Source organism: Lepisma saccharinum, chromosome 7 (assembly GCF_977018435.1).
Source record: "Lepisma saccharinum chromosome 7, izLepSacc3.1, whole genome shotgun sequence".
Taxonomy (NCBI): domain Eukaryota; kingdom Metazoa; phylum Arthropoda; class Insecta; order Zygentoma; family Lepismatidae; genus Lepisma; species Lepisma saccharinum.
The window spans coordinates 64,613,329-64,626,849 of record NC_139235.1 but is presented as its reverse complement, the minus strand read 5'-3'; the positions used below and the strand labels follow the sequence as shown (position 1 = coordinate 64,626,849).

The 13,521-nt window shown below is 40.4% G+C and overlaps 1 long non-coding RNA gene across 1 annotated transcript in view; it reads right to left on the bottom strand.

Moving 5' to 3' along the window:
• Window positions 1–7,982: 7,982 nt before the first annotated feature.
• Window positions 7,983–13,521, bottom strand: part of LOC145990248 (uncharacterized) — a 51,566-nt gene continuing 46,027 nt past the window's right edge. Inside the window, exon 3 of the long non-coding RNA XR_014441953.1 lies at window positions 7,983–8,057. This is a non-coding gene — a long non-coding RNA (uncharacterized LOC145990248). The remainder of the gene's footprint in view (window positions 8,058–13,521) is intronic.

Here is a 13,521-nt window from a genome sequence, read left to right as displayed (position 1 = left end):
CTGTCTTAACGGCCAATAGTTCGAATTTCATTTAATAGGTCGCGTGAGAAAATCTCTTACTTAGTTGCCTTATTTGCTAATAAGCTCTTGACTTGCTTTCTGTTTCACATCGAAGTTAAGTCGTAATAATTGAGCTCTTAAATAATCGAAGTTGAAGGAAAAGGAGAGAATTACGTCCAGTAAGTGATCGTTTAGAAGGAAAAGGTGAGGTCCAGTAAGTGATCGTTTAGAAATCGCGTTTACGTTAGGGAAGTTTTGGGAGAAACCGAGTTACGCTCCCTAGTTGCGATTTGTTACAGGGTAGGACATAGGCGCCGACTCTATGGGGCTTGGGGGGCTCGACCCTCTTCCCCCCTCCAATGTTAATGATGTGGGAGCAGAGCCCCCAAATAATTTTGCTTAAGAGGATCGAATGTATTATTTTGCTTCTCTTGTAAAGTTTACTTTGAATTGTGCCACATGAACTTAACTTTAAATACACATTTGAAATGTTCTAGACCATCAACTTGAGGGGGGGGGGGGGGCTGAGACCGCTAAACCACCAACTTTGGAGGGGCTATGACCAGAGACAGCAAAACACACAACTTATTACTATATACTAAGTATATAATTAAGTGTATTGTTAACATTTTTACTAAAAAGAGTTTCAAAAGACGATGTGCATGATCTAGTGGAGTGGATGGGACGTTCGGGCTACAAATGGCTCTCACGTGATATTCAGAACGAGATAGTTGATATATTAGGGAGATCTGTTTTGCGCTCCGTGGTAGCAGATATTAAAAGTCGGGAATATTTTGCTATAATGGTTGACGAAACTTGTGACATATCCATCCGTGAACAATCGACATTCTGCATTCGAACTGTGAATGAAAATTTTAATATTTTTAAGGAATTCATGGGCTTTTACGAGATTCCGAACACTGAGGCCAAAACTTAAAAAAGGGATGGTGGGAGTCATTCCTTAATTTATTTCAGTGATCAGACGCTACAGGTAAACGAACATTCCTTATGTCTTTCCTCTCCCTGCCTGTTCAGTCAAGGGTAGCGTTTTTAAATAGATGTCCATGTGTTCTTATTTCACGGGGCTAGTCCCCTTGCAGTTTGAGTGTAGACGTAGCTTCTCAGGGCTACAACCTTTCTCTTACAACGTTGCTCTCGCTTAGCAAGCGAGTGGCCAAAGGCGGGCTTAGCCTATCTACGATCCCCCTCTTAGACTTTTGACGGTACAGAGCTGAATATATATATATATATATATATATATATATATATATATATATATATATATATCGGAAATGGATAAAATTGCAATTATAATTTCCGGACAGTAAATAGTGTTTGCTCTGCTTGCCAGTTTGTTTGTAAAAACGATTTGCCTAGCGATCGTCCCCTTTCCGTCATTTTAATGAAGCGGTCCCAACTAATTTCAGGAAGGACCCCAACTGATGCGCGATCTCACTTTCACATTTTCAGTTCCAATATTCCGAGCGGGATTTCACCTGCAAATGCAAATAGCGCCGAAGCCGACACATGTTTTCCTATTTTCCCCTTGTTTCTTCTCTCTCTCTCTCTTTTTTACCAGCCGAATCAGAAAAATTAATATGAATCATAACGTATAGATCGTTCATCAGGTTGGTGTGGGGCAGTGAATGCTCTTGGTTTCTTCCGGACTTCCATTGGAAGGACACTGTTACGATTGACATAGCAAGGAACAGGCATATCTAGATTTGTTTTCCTTTTGGGGGAGGCACAGAATATGATGTAAGCCTATGATAGGATGTTGTTTGATTGATTGAATTGGCTTATTTTACTTTGCATTTCTGCCACCTTTGGCTAATCGCAAAGATGAGGATGAGTGATGATATGAGACACTCACAAGTAAGGACCGCCCATGCCCTGGCTGGGTTTCGAACCCGGGACCCCTGACGTCGTAGCGCGCTGTGATACCATTCCGTCATAGAGGCCAGCATATGACTGAAATATAATGTGCAGATTTTTCTACATTACCATTGAATTGGATTTTTTAAAGTCCACTTTATGCACAGATAGGCTGATCGGGACTGGACCCACAGTTTAAAATGGGATCCGAACCAGGCACGTATCTAGAAATACATTTCGGGGGTCCAACCAAGTGTCGGAATAATAATAATAATAATAAGTAATTAGAATAATTATATTTAATTAATATTGTAGGCTATTGTTATTATTAGATGAATAGGTAAAATATAGTAAAAGAATAGAGATTCTCGTATAACAGCGCGTATTCATTATCTAGCTTACGTGTAGTTAAGATCGCCAAGATTTGCATAAAAACAACTGCCCTAGCAAGGAATTTAATGTCAAATAGAAAAACAATGGAATATTTATTGAATACCAAAAAAGGAGTTAGATCCAATTAATGAAAAGTAAAGTTCTCGGATATTATTATTAGTAGTGTAAATATATCTTTGGAACACTTCAAAGCCGTATGAGCCAAATTCCTTGCCTTCCAATAAGTTCAGCGGAAATAACCATCGATTATATAACAAATGCTAAACAATTATATAAGCAATAAACAATTTTGATTATTTACTTTTACAACTTGGCAAGCCTTTCGGGGGGGGGGGGGGTCCGGACTCCCTGGATCCGGATTTCTACGTTATTTATATTAACAATGATCATTGAAAGGGATAAGCTTGAGAATTCATTTCTTCAGGCTAAGCTGTCACTAACATGGGAAATATTGGATTTAGAATGGTCTCGCTTTGTTATTGCCTTATCAGCAACAAGTTCCCGATTCAATTTCCGATGTCGACTTATTTATATAGTCCTGATTAACGTATTTGTGCTCAGCTTAGATGTTATTGTTTGAAAAAAAAATGATTTCTCGAACATTTTTTGTTCTTTGTAATATATTGATATTAATACTTTTATACTAAATTGGGCCCACAGTGCCCCTCCGCTAACTCCGCCAATGACTGAGTTGGTCTCGTCTACATTTGTAAACATTCGACACGTTCTCGTCCGTGTCTCGAAGGGTTGAGTTTCGACGCTAAGAACCCTCGAAAAACGTATCCTGAATATATATGCAACCTTACAGCACAGGTTCACAAATGCCAGTAATGAATTGGCTTTGAAATTGTTATAAGTAAAATATATTGTCTACATATTCGCAATTGTATCGTGGCTACGTAAGCCTGTTTTCCATCACAAGTATGAGCGAAAGCAAACCTTGCTAGAATGCTCTAGAAGAATTTTTAACTAAACACACGTCCATGAAATTAGGCGGGTGGTAGAAGTTAGCGCTGTTGCCACGTCGGAGCACAACCCTGGGTGTTCGGAGGTTTAAGAATGAAAGATCTCATTGTAGAGTTGGTCTTTGTAGTCCATGTGATACAAACTGATGGTATTTGCTCTATAGGTCAGGGATGACACAAAAGTGCCCCGGAGAGAGGTCGGTCCGACGCTCGAAGTAGCAACGCAGCCCGGTTGACGTTGCCACACAGTGCGCTGGAACCAGCTACTTCTGTCCCGCTCTCGCTTTGCTTTTCCCACATGTGACACCAGCGCAATTCTGTCCAGCTGCCTATTTTCATGGCCGTGCTTTTAGATGTAATTTTTCAGAATGTGGAATATCTCAAGCGTTTATCAAAAGGAGAGGACAATTTCGAAAACGGCAATCCGAGCCTTAAGAAAATTAGACAATACCTGTAACTATTTCTGCTCCATGTTGCTATTTCTACTTCCACGAAACAAAATGTTTTTTTTCCGGCACTTGAATCGCCCCCTAGAAACATCTGTGTGCGCTAGGTGAGTTTATATGTATTCGAATTTCCCTGCGTACCAATTTCTGTAAAACTGATAGAAAATCAGATGGGTACTCATTCAGATTTGGAGTTGAGCGATACCAGTATTTGGTCTTTGGGATTTACAGTGATCAAATTTTGCGCGATTGATCAATGTGCCCTCTAGAAGCAAGCAAATAGTCTAGTGACGTCAAAATTGAATGTTGCGACCTCCTGTGGTTAGCACAGCGCGATACGGCACCAGGGGTCCCGGGTTCGAATCCCGGCCTGAGAATGGCTGTTCTTTGCGAATGTCCCTTCATCACTTTCGTCATATAATCACTCGTCCTCACCGTCGCGACCATCCAAAAGTTGAAGAAACGCGACGCTAAACAAGAAAAATCAAATCATTACCAAATGTAAGTACGTCATACTCTGGAATGAACTTAAGTCCCTTCTATCCACAGTCAAGTACTTTTTTTCAACTAGCCCCAACTTTATGTCCATCGTTTAACCGTAAGGTTTCTGATTCCTTTTTTCGATAAGGGAAAAAAATATGAATTCTATCTCTTTCGACGATCAGCATGAGTCATGAAATTATCGACGCTCACAATTGATCAAAGGCCGAGATTCGAACCCGCAAGTTTCGTTGTCGGCATCGTGAGTCGATCATCCAACGCGTTCGGCCTCTGAGGCGAAACAACTAAACTAATTATGTACTGAGTTGCCACTCGCTTCAAAGGAAACCAATTTCATACCTTTTCGTTTGTTCTGGCACATAAATTTAGGAGGGCTGTTGCCCCAATTGCCAAACCCCGACACCACGAAAAAATTGATTTGTTTCAATATTAAAAAATGACGTTTTGTTAAGCTATTGGGTAACCGCAAACAAATAGTTTGATTGTCTTTACTAAATTGACGAATTTTTTTAGTAAATCTAAGGCCCGTTTTAGACAAGCATTTCCTTTAACATTTTTGTAAGCATAAATGCTTAGCTACAAAAATTTTATAACATGGAAGCATTTCATGTAACATGTAGCTTTTGCAGTTACAATGTATAATATATACAGCACGAAAGGTACGTCGAGTTGCACCATGCGTGGTAAGTGCACGGTGTTTACAATTGAAATAACTAAAATATTCTCCCATAAGTGCACTGTATACGTTATAAAGTATGTATTTAAGCAGCACCATTGTTTTGTACCTAATAACGTTTTACACGAAACGTTATTCCTCTCGGTTGAATAGTTATCGTATTTTAAAAATGTGAAGTGATGCGTTGTTTACATCTCACTCGGCCGCCATTACACCTGCACTCGTGACCTAGAGGGCGCTTCTGATTGGTTATGCTATGAAAAAATGCTACTGAGAGAGTATTGATTCTATCTTTAGAAATGCCATGAAATATGCTATTGCATCTAAAATGCCATACGTTTTTTTTTACTTTAAACGGTAGAATTTTTGTCATGGCATAAATGATAAGAAAAATGCTAAGGAAATGGTTTCTTCTAAAGCTGGCTTATATTAAGGGTATGGAAACATTGGATATGGTTTCGGTCGAACTTTTATAGTGACGTACACGGCAGAAAACGATAGAACAAACAACAGAATGTAAATAAGTGTGGGCACTCACATTGGAACCAATCTACTCTGGCGTGCACCAAATCATTTTGCTTTTTACGCCGAATATGTTAGAAAGCGTAATGCCGCTCGAATTTACACTTGACTTTTTGCATTGTTTGTCTGACAATAGAGAACAATAATACGTTTTTTGACTTGGTTTACGAACGTAAACCATTAGGTAGATCCTACATTAATCAAGAGCATCACAGTCGGCAAACTGGCTTAAAATTATTTTTTTGTTATTAAAAATACTAGGGGTGTGCGGGCCGGAAAATTTTTGGTCAGGACGGGATCGGAACGTGAAATTTTTTGTGTGTGATTGAAAAGTTCTTAGATTGGAGCCGGCCACTGTTAACTGGTTAGGTTTTCTAGGGGTTGCGTGTGAGGAAAGGAAAGCTTGTTTTGCCCTTGAAGGATCCTGAAAATATCACGGTTCCATATTTGTTTAGTTGCGAGCTAAGGCCTGAGTTTGGACGTGTGTAGTGTTTTCGGCGGATTATTGTGTGTGGAGAACAATGGATGTGCGCAAAATGTTGCTTTAAAATCGGAAAATCAGCTTCCGAGACTTATGAAATGTTGAAAATAGATTTCGGGGATATGTGTGTATGTAGGGCAAGTGTTTTTGGCTGATATAGTAAATTTAAAGATGGCCGACAAAAGCGCGGCAATGTCGGCAGCGTTACTCGTTTTTTCAATAGTACCGGTGCACCCAGGAATATACCCCTCAGGACAGTCAACAAGGAATACTACAAAAGTGTTCTTGAGCGGTTACGTGAAAAAGTGCAGAAGAAAAGACCAGCACTCTGGCGACAGAAGAAATGGATCCTGCACCACGATAACGCACCTGCTCATCGTGCATTCCAAATCACTAAATTTCTGGCCAAATTCCAAATTCCTGTGCTTCTCCAACACCCTATTCTTCAGATCTAGCCCCAGCAGACTTCTGCCTATTTCCAAATTGAAATTGCTGCTCAAAGGGAGGCGGTTTGAGTCAATTGAAGAGTGCCAGGCAAAAACGGCAACGTATCTTAACACCCTCAAGAAGGGGTACTTCCAGGAATGCTTCCAAAAGTGGAAACACAGTTGGATTTGGTGTGTTCAATCAGGAGGGGACTACTTTCAAGTTGATACATCACAATAACCTGTAAGTACTGTCATTTGGAAATTACAAGTCCAGTCTAAGAACTTTTTAATCACACCTCGTAAATACCGACGTTCGGAAGGGGGGATAATTCTCCACTTCCAGACCGAGTCGGGAAATGTTCGAAATTACCCATCTACGTGAAGATCTCGAATTCCCCTTCAAGTGATTGTTTTCCATTTCTGGAAAGAAATTCTCGACACTTGTGCGGTCTAAAGCTTAACGCCCACCGAGACGCGGCAACAGAAGGCAATAGATGCCTTTCCGGCGTCTCAGTGAGAAGATAACCTGCAGACTTGTGGCATGGAAATTCCCGCTTCGGTTCCGCGCGTTTCCCTGTAGTGTGCGTTACACCATTTCTTTTCAATAGATGCAGACAAGATAAGTTATATTGCCCAGTGGGCGTTAAGCTTTAGGCGTCATGCTTTGGCTCCGCCTACGGGACATTCGCATGTTCGAGTCTCCTGGGAAAGCGTAGCAAATTTTCTCCTGAGATTTCGGCCTGTGTATGCGACCGGTGGCCATCGGTGACGTCTACATTCAGGATGTCCTGATTCAGAATCCCTTTGAAAAGTGTCTCGATTCGGGATGTGTTTATCACAGATTTGATGTCTCAGTGGAATTTGTCCGGATTGAGGATGTCCTTTAATTGCCTAAGGGAACGGAGGGGATAAGACCGGTTTCTTGAGAATTTCGACCTTTAGGAACAAGGGGAGATCATAGTCCAAATCACCTTGAAGAGACAAAATTAGGTTAGGTTAGGTTAGGAATCATATCGTTCCATTGCTACGTGCACGTGCATGTTGAAGCGGTGGAATGTCTACCCTATGAGTCACTCCCATTCTAGGGCTCCAGTCAAGAAGACATCCTGAATTAGGACAACCTCAAATCTTTAGCAAACCGGTTCACAGAACACATCCCCAATCGAGACAATTTTCAATGGAATTTCCACAGATCCTGAATCGAGACATCCTCAGTGTAGTTCAGTGTAGTATAAATCTGGCCATCCACCATCGTGAGTAAATTGGGGAGCTTTGAGTAGGGTTACCAGATCGCTATAAGGGAAATGTAGGACATAATGTCCCAAAATGTAGGACACAAAACATTCACAATACATAATACACACTTCCAGAACATGTTAGAAAGTAATTTAAAAATTACATTTTTCAGATTTTTTTAAAAAATAAATCCTTAAATGCAAAATATCCAAAATTGTATTTAATTCTACACAATATACTTCATAGTACTTGTTTTAACTGATACTTCTCAGAGAAGCCAATTTTTATTAAAGTTTCAGGTTTAGTAAAAATATATATATGAGACACTGAACAGTCAAACTCTGTGAAGTTATACTGAACCCCAGTACCAAACGTTCTACAGACTTTTTGGAAAAAAAAATAATTCTCTCATGAGAACCCTATAGCGCTACAGCCCAATATTGGGCCCTGGCTTACCTACCGACTGTTGGCCTCCCTCCCACGCGGGCCTCCAGGGGGGCGTCATGCTGCTGGTAATAATAGTACTATTATGACCTGGAATGGGAAACAAATATTCGGTAATTACCATAACTTGAAATGGTTCCAGAAGTTTCATCTAGGGTAGTTTTTAATTGAATAGTTTTGTTCTCTATATCCCCTGCTGTAAGAATAGGAAACATCTTGCTCCATCAGTATAAATCCCAAGGCAAGAAATTCCACTTAGACACCGAGCAGTGACATCATCAGAATGTGGCCCCAAAACTTTGTTCATTAATTGCTTAATTGCTTCCGTTTTTGTTCTACCAGAAACTTTTTTGTTCTTTTTTGGTCAATGGCTGAAACAAAATAAATTTCACTATTGAGTACACGCAGTCCATAGACTTGTAACTTGCATAATTTCTCTTTGATCAATTGAAACATTAATATTATGTGACGCTCAAAATGTAGGACATTTATGATATTTTTCAAATTCCTCCCGGACGCCGGACATAAGGCTAAAATGTAGGACATGTCCGGGAAAAACCGGACGTCTGGTAACCCTAGCTACGAGTGAGTAGCGTACCCGGTCATGTAAACCTACAACAAGGTCGTGTTGATCACACGTCATCCCGTAAATGGTTGGAGGATCTCCCACCTCTGCTGAAGCATGTGGGATTGTCGGTAGGTAGGTAGACCCTGGACCTCAAGGGCTATTGCGCCAGGGGTTATTTTAATGGCAGTTTTTCAGAATCGCATTAAAAAAATTCGTTCCTCCTCTCCAGCCCTTTATTTGCAATAAAGTGTTATCAAGGATTTCCATTACATACATTTTGCATTTCAAATTCTACCGGGGGACCGACGATTCTCCTGCAATGTGACCACCACAATGCCAGAACGTCCGTCAGTAGAAATAGTCAGAAACCGGATCCGATGTGACCAAAAGATAACCAAATGTACACGATTATTAATATAATTTATTTCGAGTAAACAATCATTTGTTTGTCGCCCATTTAAACACATATTTCTTTACGAGAAACTATTTTTGGTTATTCCAACCTTTTTTTCTCTCTGCGTTCCCATAGTTTTCTGTGCTATGCTTGGCATATTTTATCACGACAAATATGGCATCTGTTCGAAATACAAATTTCATCCTTAAGATGTCACGTGATCATGCGCAACTCGACACTTCCGTGTGATAAGACAACCTTCCACGTCGCATTCCTTTCTCTTTTTTATACATCGCGAATATCCGGACTTAACACGAAGAGCATGGGACGCTTATTAAAAGTACCGCGTTCCGCATGTCTCCGCCCACTTTTTGCCCCTCCAAAAAGTGAACGAAGGATTGAAATTACGCGTGAAACCCGTTGCCATGGAAACCATATAATTCGTATGGAACATGGGAGTTCACCCCCGCGGAACAGGCATCGAAAAAGAGAGCGCATGCGTGCATATTTTACTCCCGGAGAGTAAAAAAAGGGGAAAAAAATCGAGGGCGAGGAGGGGGATGAAGTAAAAACAAAAAGGCCGGTGAAAACGCAAAAGTGGGAGGGGCCGTCCGAAAGCCACGCGCCCGCGAAGTGAGGAGGGAGGGAGGATGATGGTATGTGTATTTTTGTTAATGGAGTATTTTGGACCGGCAGTGCTGACCTGGTGGTCAAGTTGGACGGTCGGTGTTCTTCTCTCGTTTGTTTCGCAACGGGTTTCGCGAAATCCACCGAACTTTCGTCGTGCGTCGCGATTCGAACCCTCAACGCCTTGATTACAAGACGTAAAATGGTTCTTGGAGTCTGTCTGGGTAACGAGGGACTGAACCGATTTTGTAAATTCTGAAAAGTTCATAAATTTTTCAGAGCAGCGGATCCTAACGTTTTATTTACCACTGACCCACTTTTATTATTTCTCATTGTTGACGCCTCTGATATCTTTACAATTATAATTATTATTAATGTCGTACAATATCAATGAAAGGATGCAGAAGCCAATGAATGTTGACGTAGCCGACTTCCGTGGTGGAGTGGTTATCACAGCCCGCTACGACGTGTGAGGTCCTGAGTTTTAATCCCGGCTTCGACAGGGTTATTTGTAGTGTCCCTTCATCAATTACATCAAATCATTACTCATCCTTATCGTCGCAATTAGCCAAAAGTGGCAGAACGAATCTAAATAACAAAAACCAAATCAAATGTTGATCTGAAACTTCTTTAATGAATGTCGGTACTTCAACTCGGCTTCAAATCTTATCTGAGTTCTGCCAAGGTGTTCTTCACTTATTTTTTAGATAAAGCTAAGCAGAAAACGATTTTTCACGAATGCCGTTATCAATGGCATTAATCATCCAGAAAGTATGTGAAGCCAGAAATTTGGAGGGGACATTTCTTTGACGAACTGAAAGTGTGGATTTTATATAAAGAAATTTTGTTTTATCAACAACCTCGCGATGCTATTCCAACGTGGATATTATATAATTTTATAGTCTTTGCCGCAAAGGCGAGAGTGGTGGCCATTCAGCGGTTATGTCCTAATTGCGAGCAGTGCCTAAAATATCCTAATTGCGAACACATGATAGTGAGAGTATACTTCCATGTCCTAATTGCGAACACATGTAACTGATAAACCTGTTTTCAAAAACGAATATGGGTAGTACCTAGTGACCCAGAGAGACAGCTGGTTTGGCTAGAAACAATAGCCAACCTGATTGACTTATCATGGTCTTCTACTTTATAAAGCCCTTCATAGTCAATTCACCCTTTCAGTCTATCGAACTTTTATTCGTGTTTTCATTTCTGGAAATTAATTATTAAATTATTTATACTTCGGCAACGACTTTAATCATGTTGAATTTTCTATGTTCCAACAAGGCACTGGCCAGTATCAAAGTCCCTAACAAAATTCGTTAAAATGGCACAGGAAGTGGGAGAGAAAGTTATAGTTCCAAGGGCAGAAATTGTGTTCGCAATTAGGACACTGCCCTTCGAGGTTGATCCTGTTCAGACAGCAAGTGTTCGCAATTAGGACGACACCCATTCAGCTAAGCAAGAACACTACCAGGTTTCCGTCATCAATTTAAATAATCATTCATCCTCATCGAAGAAATTTACCCAAGGAGGCAGAAAAGTGACATAAAAAACAACAACCAATACAAAAACAGTATGTTTATGTTTTTTGTCGCATCATTCCACCGACAGCTTATTGTAAATTATGACGTCACATATAAAATTAATGGAACAGTATGTCAATTGAGCTCCTGCGTTGGGCTCGATTCCCATCGGAAGCATTAAATTTTCGATATTCACCCAGCATCTTGAGAACAATTGGGGACCTACATCAAAACAGTAAGTGCGGACCGTTTTTTCAAGTATTAATGACCATTACATCAGCGTACTTTTAATGATGCAGTTTTGAAAGGATCAAATGGTGTATGCATCTGCGGTTTAGAATCGTCATCTATCTTTATTATGCATGACAGAATATTCAAATCTAATTAGAAAATGTTTGCGTCCTGTGTCTGTAAATGAACAGGCAGACTGTTGAATTTTCGCGGTAGAAAACTCCATGGGCAAACATCCCTCTTATGGCACGCTAATTGGCTCCCTAATTGTCCTCACAACGCTGGGTCGACGCCGAAATTTTGGAGGCTCTCACCGTGAATCGAACCTGGGACCGCTAGAGCTCTAACCATTCGGATACGCAAATTTTGCGGTAGATCCTAACGGTGCACGAATGAGCCAAACTCAGTGACGGGGTGGTTAGCACGGCGCGCTGCGACGCCAGGAGTTCCGTGTTCGAATCCGGGCCTGGACATGTATTCTTTCTGAGTGTCCCTTCATGACTTTCATCATATTTTCAGCTGATCTCCTTCTTGGCGGAGTGATTAGCATAGCACGCTACAATGTCAGGGGTTCTGCGTTCGAATCTCGGACTGGACATGCGCATTCATTCTTTTTGAACGTCACTTCGTCACCTCCGGTGTTTCTGGAGGAGGGTCTCAAACCCAGGGACGGTGCTACTGGGAGCTAGGGAGTGCTGAAGCCCCCTGTAGCCCGCCAAGATTTTCGTAGTACGGTAGACGCATTTTGACCGAAAACTTAAAAAGATTAAGTTTACATTTTCCATTATTAAAATTTCATTGAGACAAGTACAATGTTCAAGTACCTTTTCTAGTTCAGTTAGATCGCAAAGTTACTTTTCATACGATGTGTTCTAATATCAAGGGGAGAGGGTATATGCAGATATGCCTGGACAGCAGTGGCTACCATTTGATACTACGTAATGGGTCAATCATGAGTGCCTGCCAAACTTGCTACGAAATCTGTTAACTTACCCGTAGGTGGACGACGTATTCAGTGGCTGTGAGATTGTTCTTTAATTGTTGGCATATGCAGCTAAACGTGTACATTATTAGGCTCCATAAATCGTATTTGCTATATTTCTGAATAAATCTAACAGATGTGTAAAATGATTTTTTTAAGTAGGACAACGTTCAACATCTAAAGAGCCGTCAACGTTCTTTTCTGTTTGTTAGTTTCTCATTCGAGTACCAACAATTGTATGAGTGTTATTGATTCTCTCATTGTTTTCATCGTTATATCTATCCTTATAGTTGCAAATATTCAAGAGGGAGAAATAGGACGTTAAGAAATCAAAGATTACACAAAGCAACTAATTCTTAAATGTTAAGAATTGGAAATATTAAAATTGGACCTCCCCGCCCTGATTATCTAGCAGCAATATTCCTGCCTTGAAATTAAGGGGTCCCGGGTTGGATCGCCGGTGGAGGCACATATCTTTAAGTGCCTCGGATTCCACTATAAGCTGTAGGTATCGTCCCAATTAGCTTCTGTCTATATAGTGGATCTTAATACAAATGCAATCAAGTAAACATTTTTGCACACGATGCAAAAATCAGCACGCTTGGGCAAATTTCATTCTTCGCAGGCCTAGGCCTACATGCTCATTAATTATTATTTGTGATGTTAGAAAATAATTTCTGCAGTACCGTCAAAGTGGTCAAATTTGATTCCGTGCAGAAGAATCTTTGAAGCACATCTCATATAACTATTGATCCAGTTCTGATCAATATTCAGAGCATAATATATTCTGAAATAAAATTATAATCTTCAGCAGACTTCTCTAACCAAAATGCCCAGTGCAAAAGTTGCAACTCCATATATTCATTGATTTTATGTCAATATATTTGTCTCGAAGTGGAGGTGGATTTGTAATGAAAATATTTTTGTTCCTTGAGAGTGGCACGTCCTAAGTGGACGATATTTCTCACATCCTCCCCATTCTTAGCCATACGTTCTGAATTCTAGTCGTTGAACAAGAAAAGTAAGATATTTCATCATGGAAGAGAAAATGGTATCATTAATACAGTTTCTATTGAAGGGTGTTTTCGCTTATTTGATGCCTACTTTATTAAGTTAGTGCCACTTTTCTGAAGCATGGAAAGCTACAATCTTTATATTCTCCCTACTGTTGTGATTTGGACAGTTTAGAGTCATGGCACGCTATGAGGCAGAATGGAAGCCAAAAT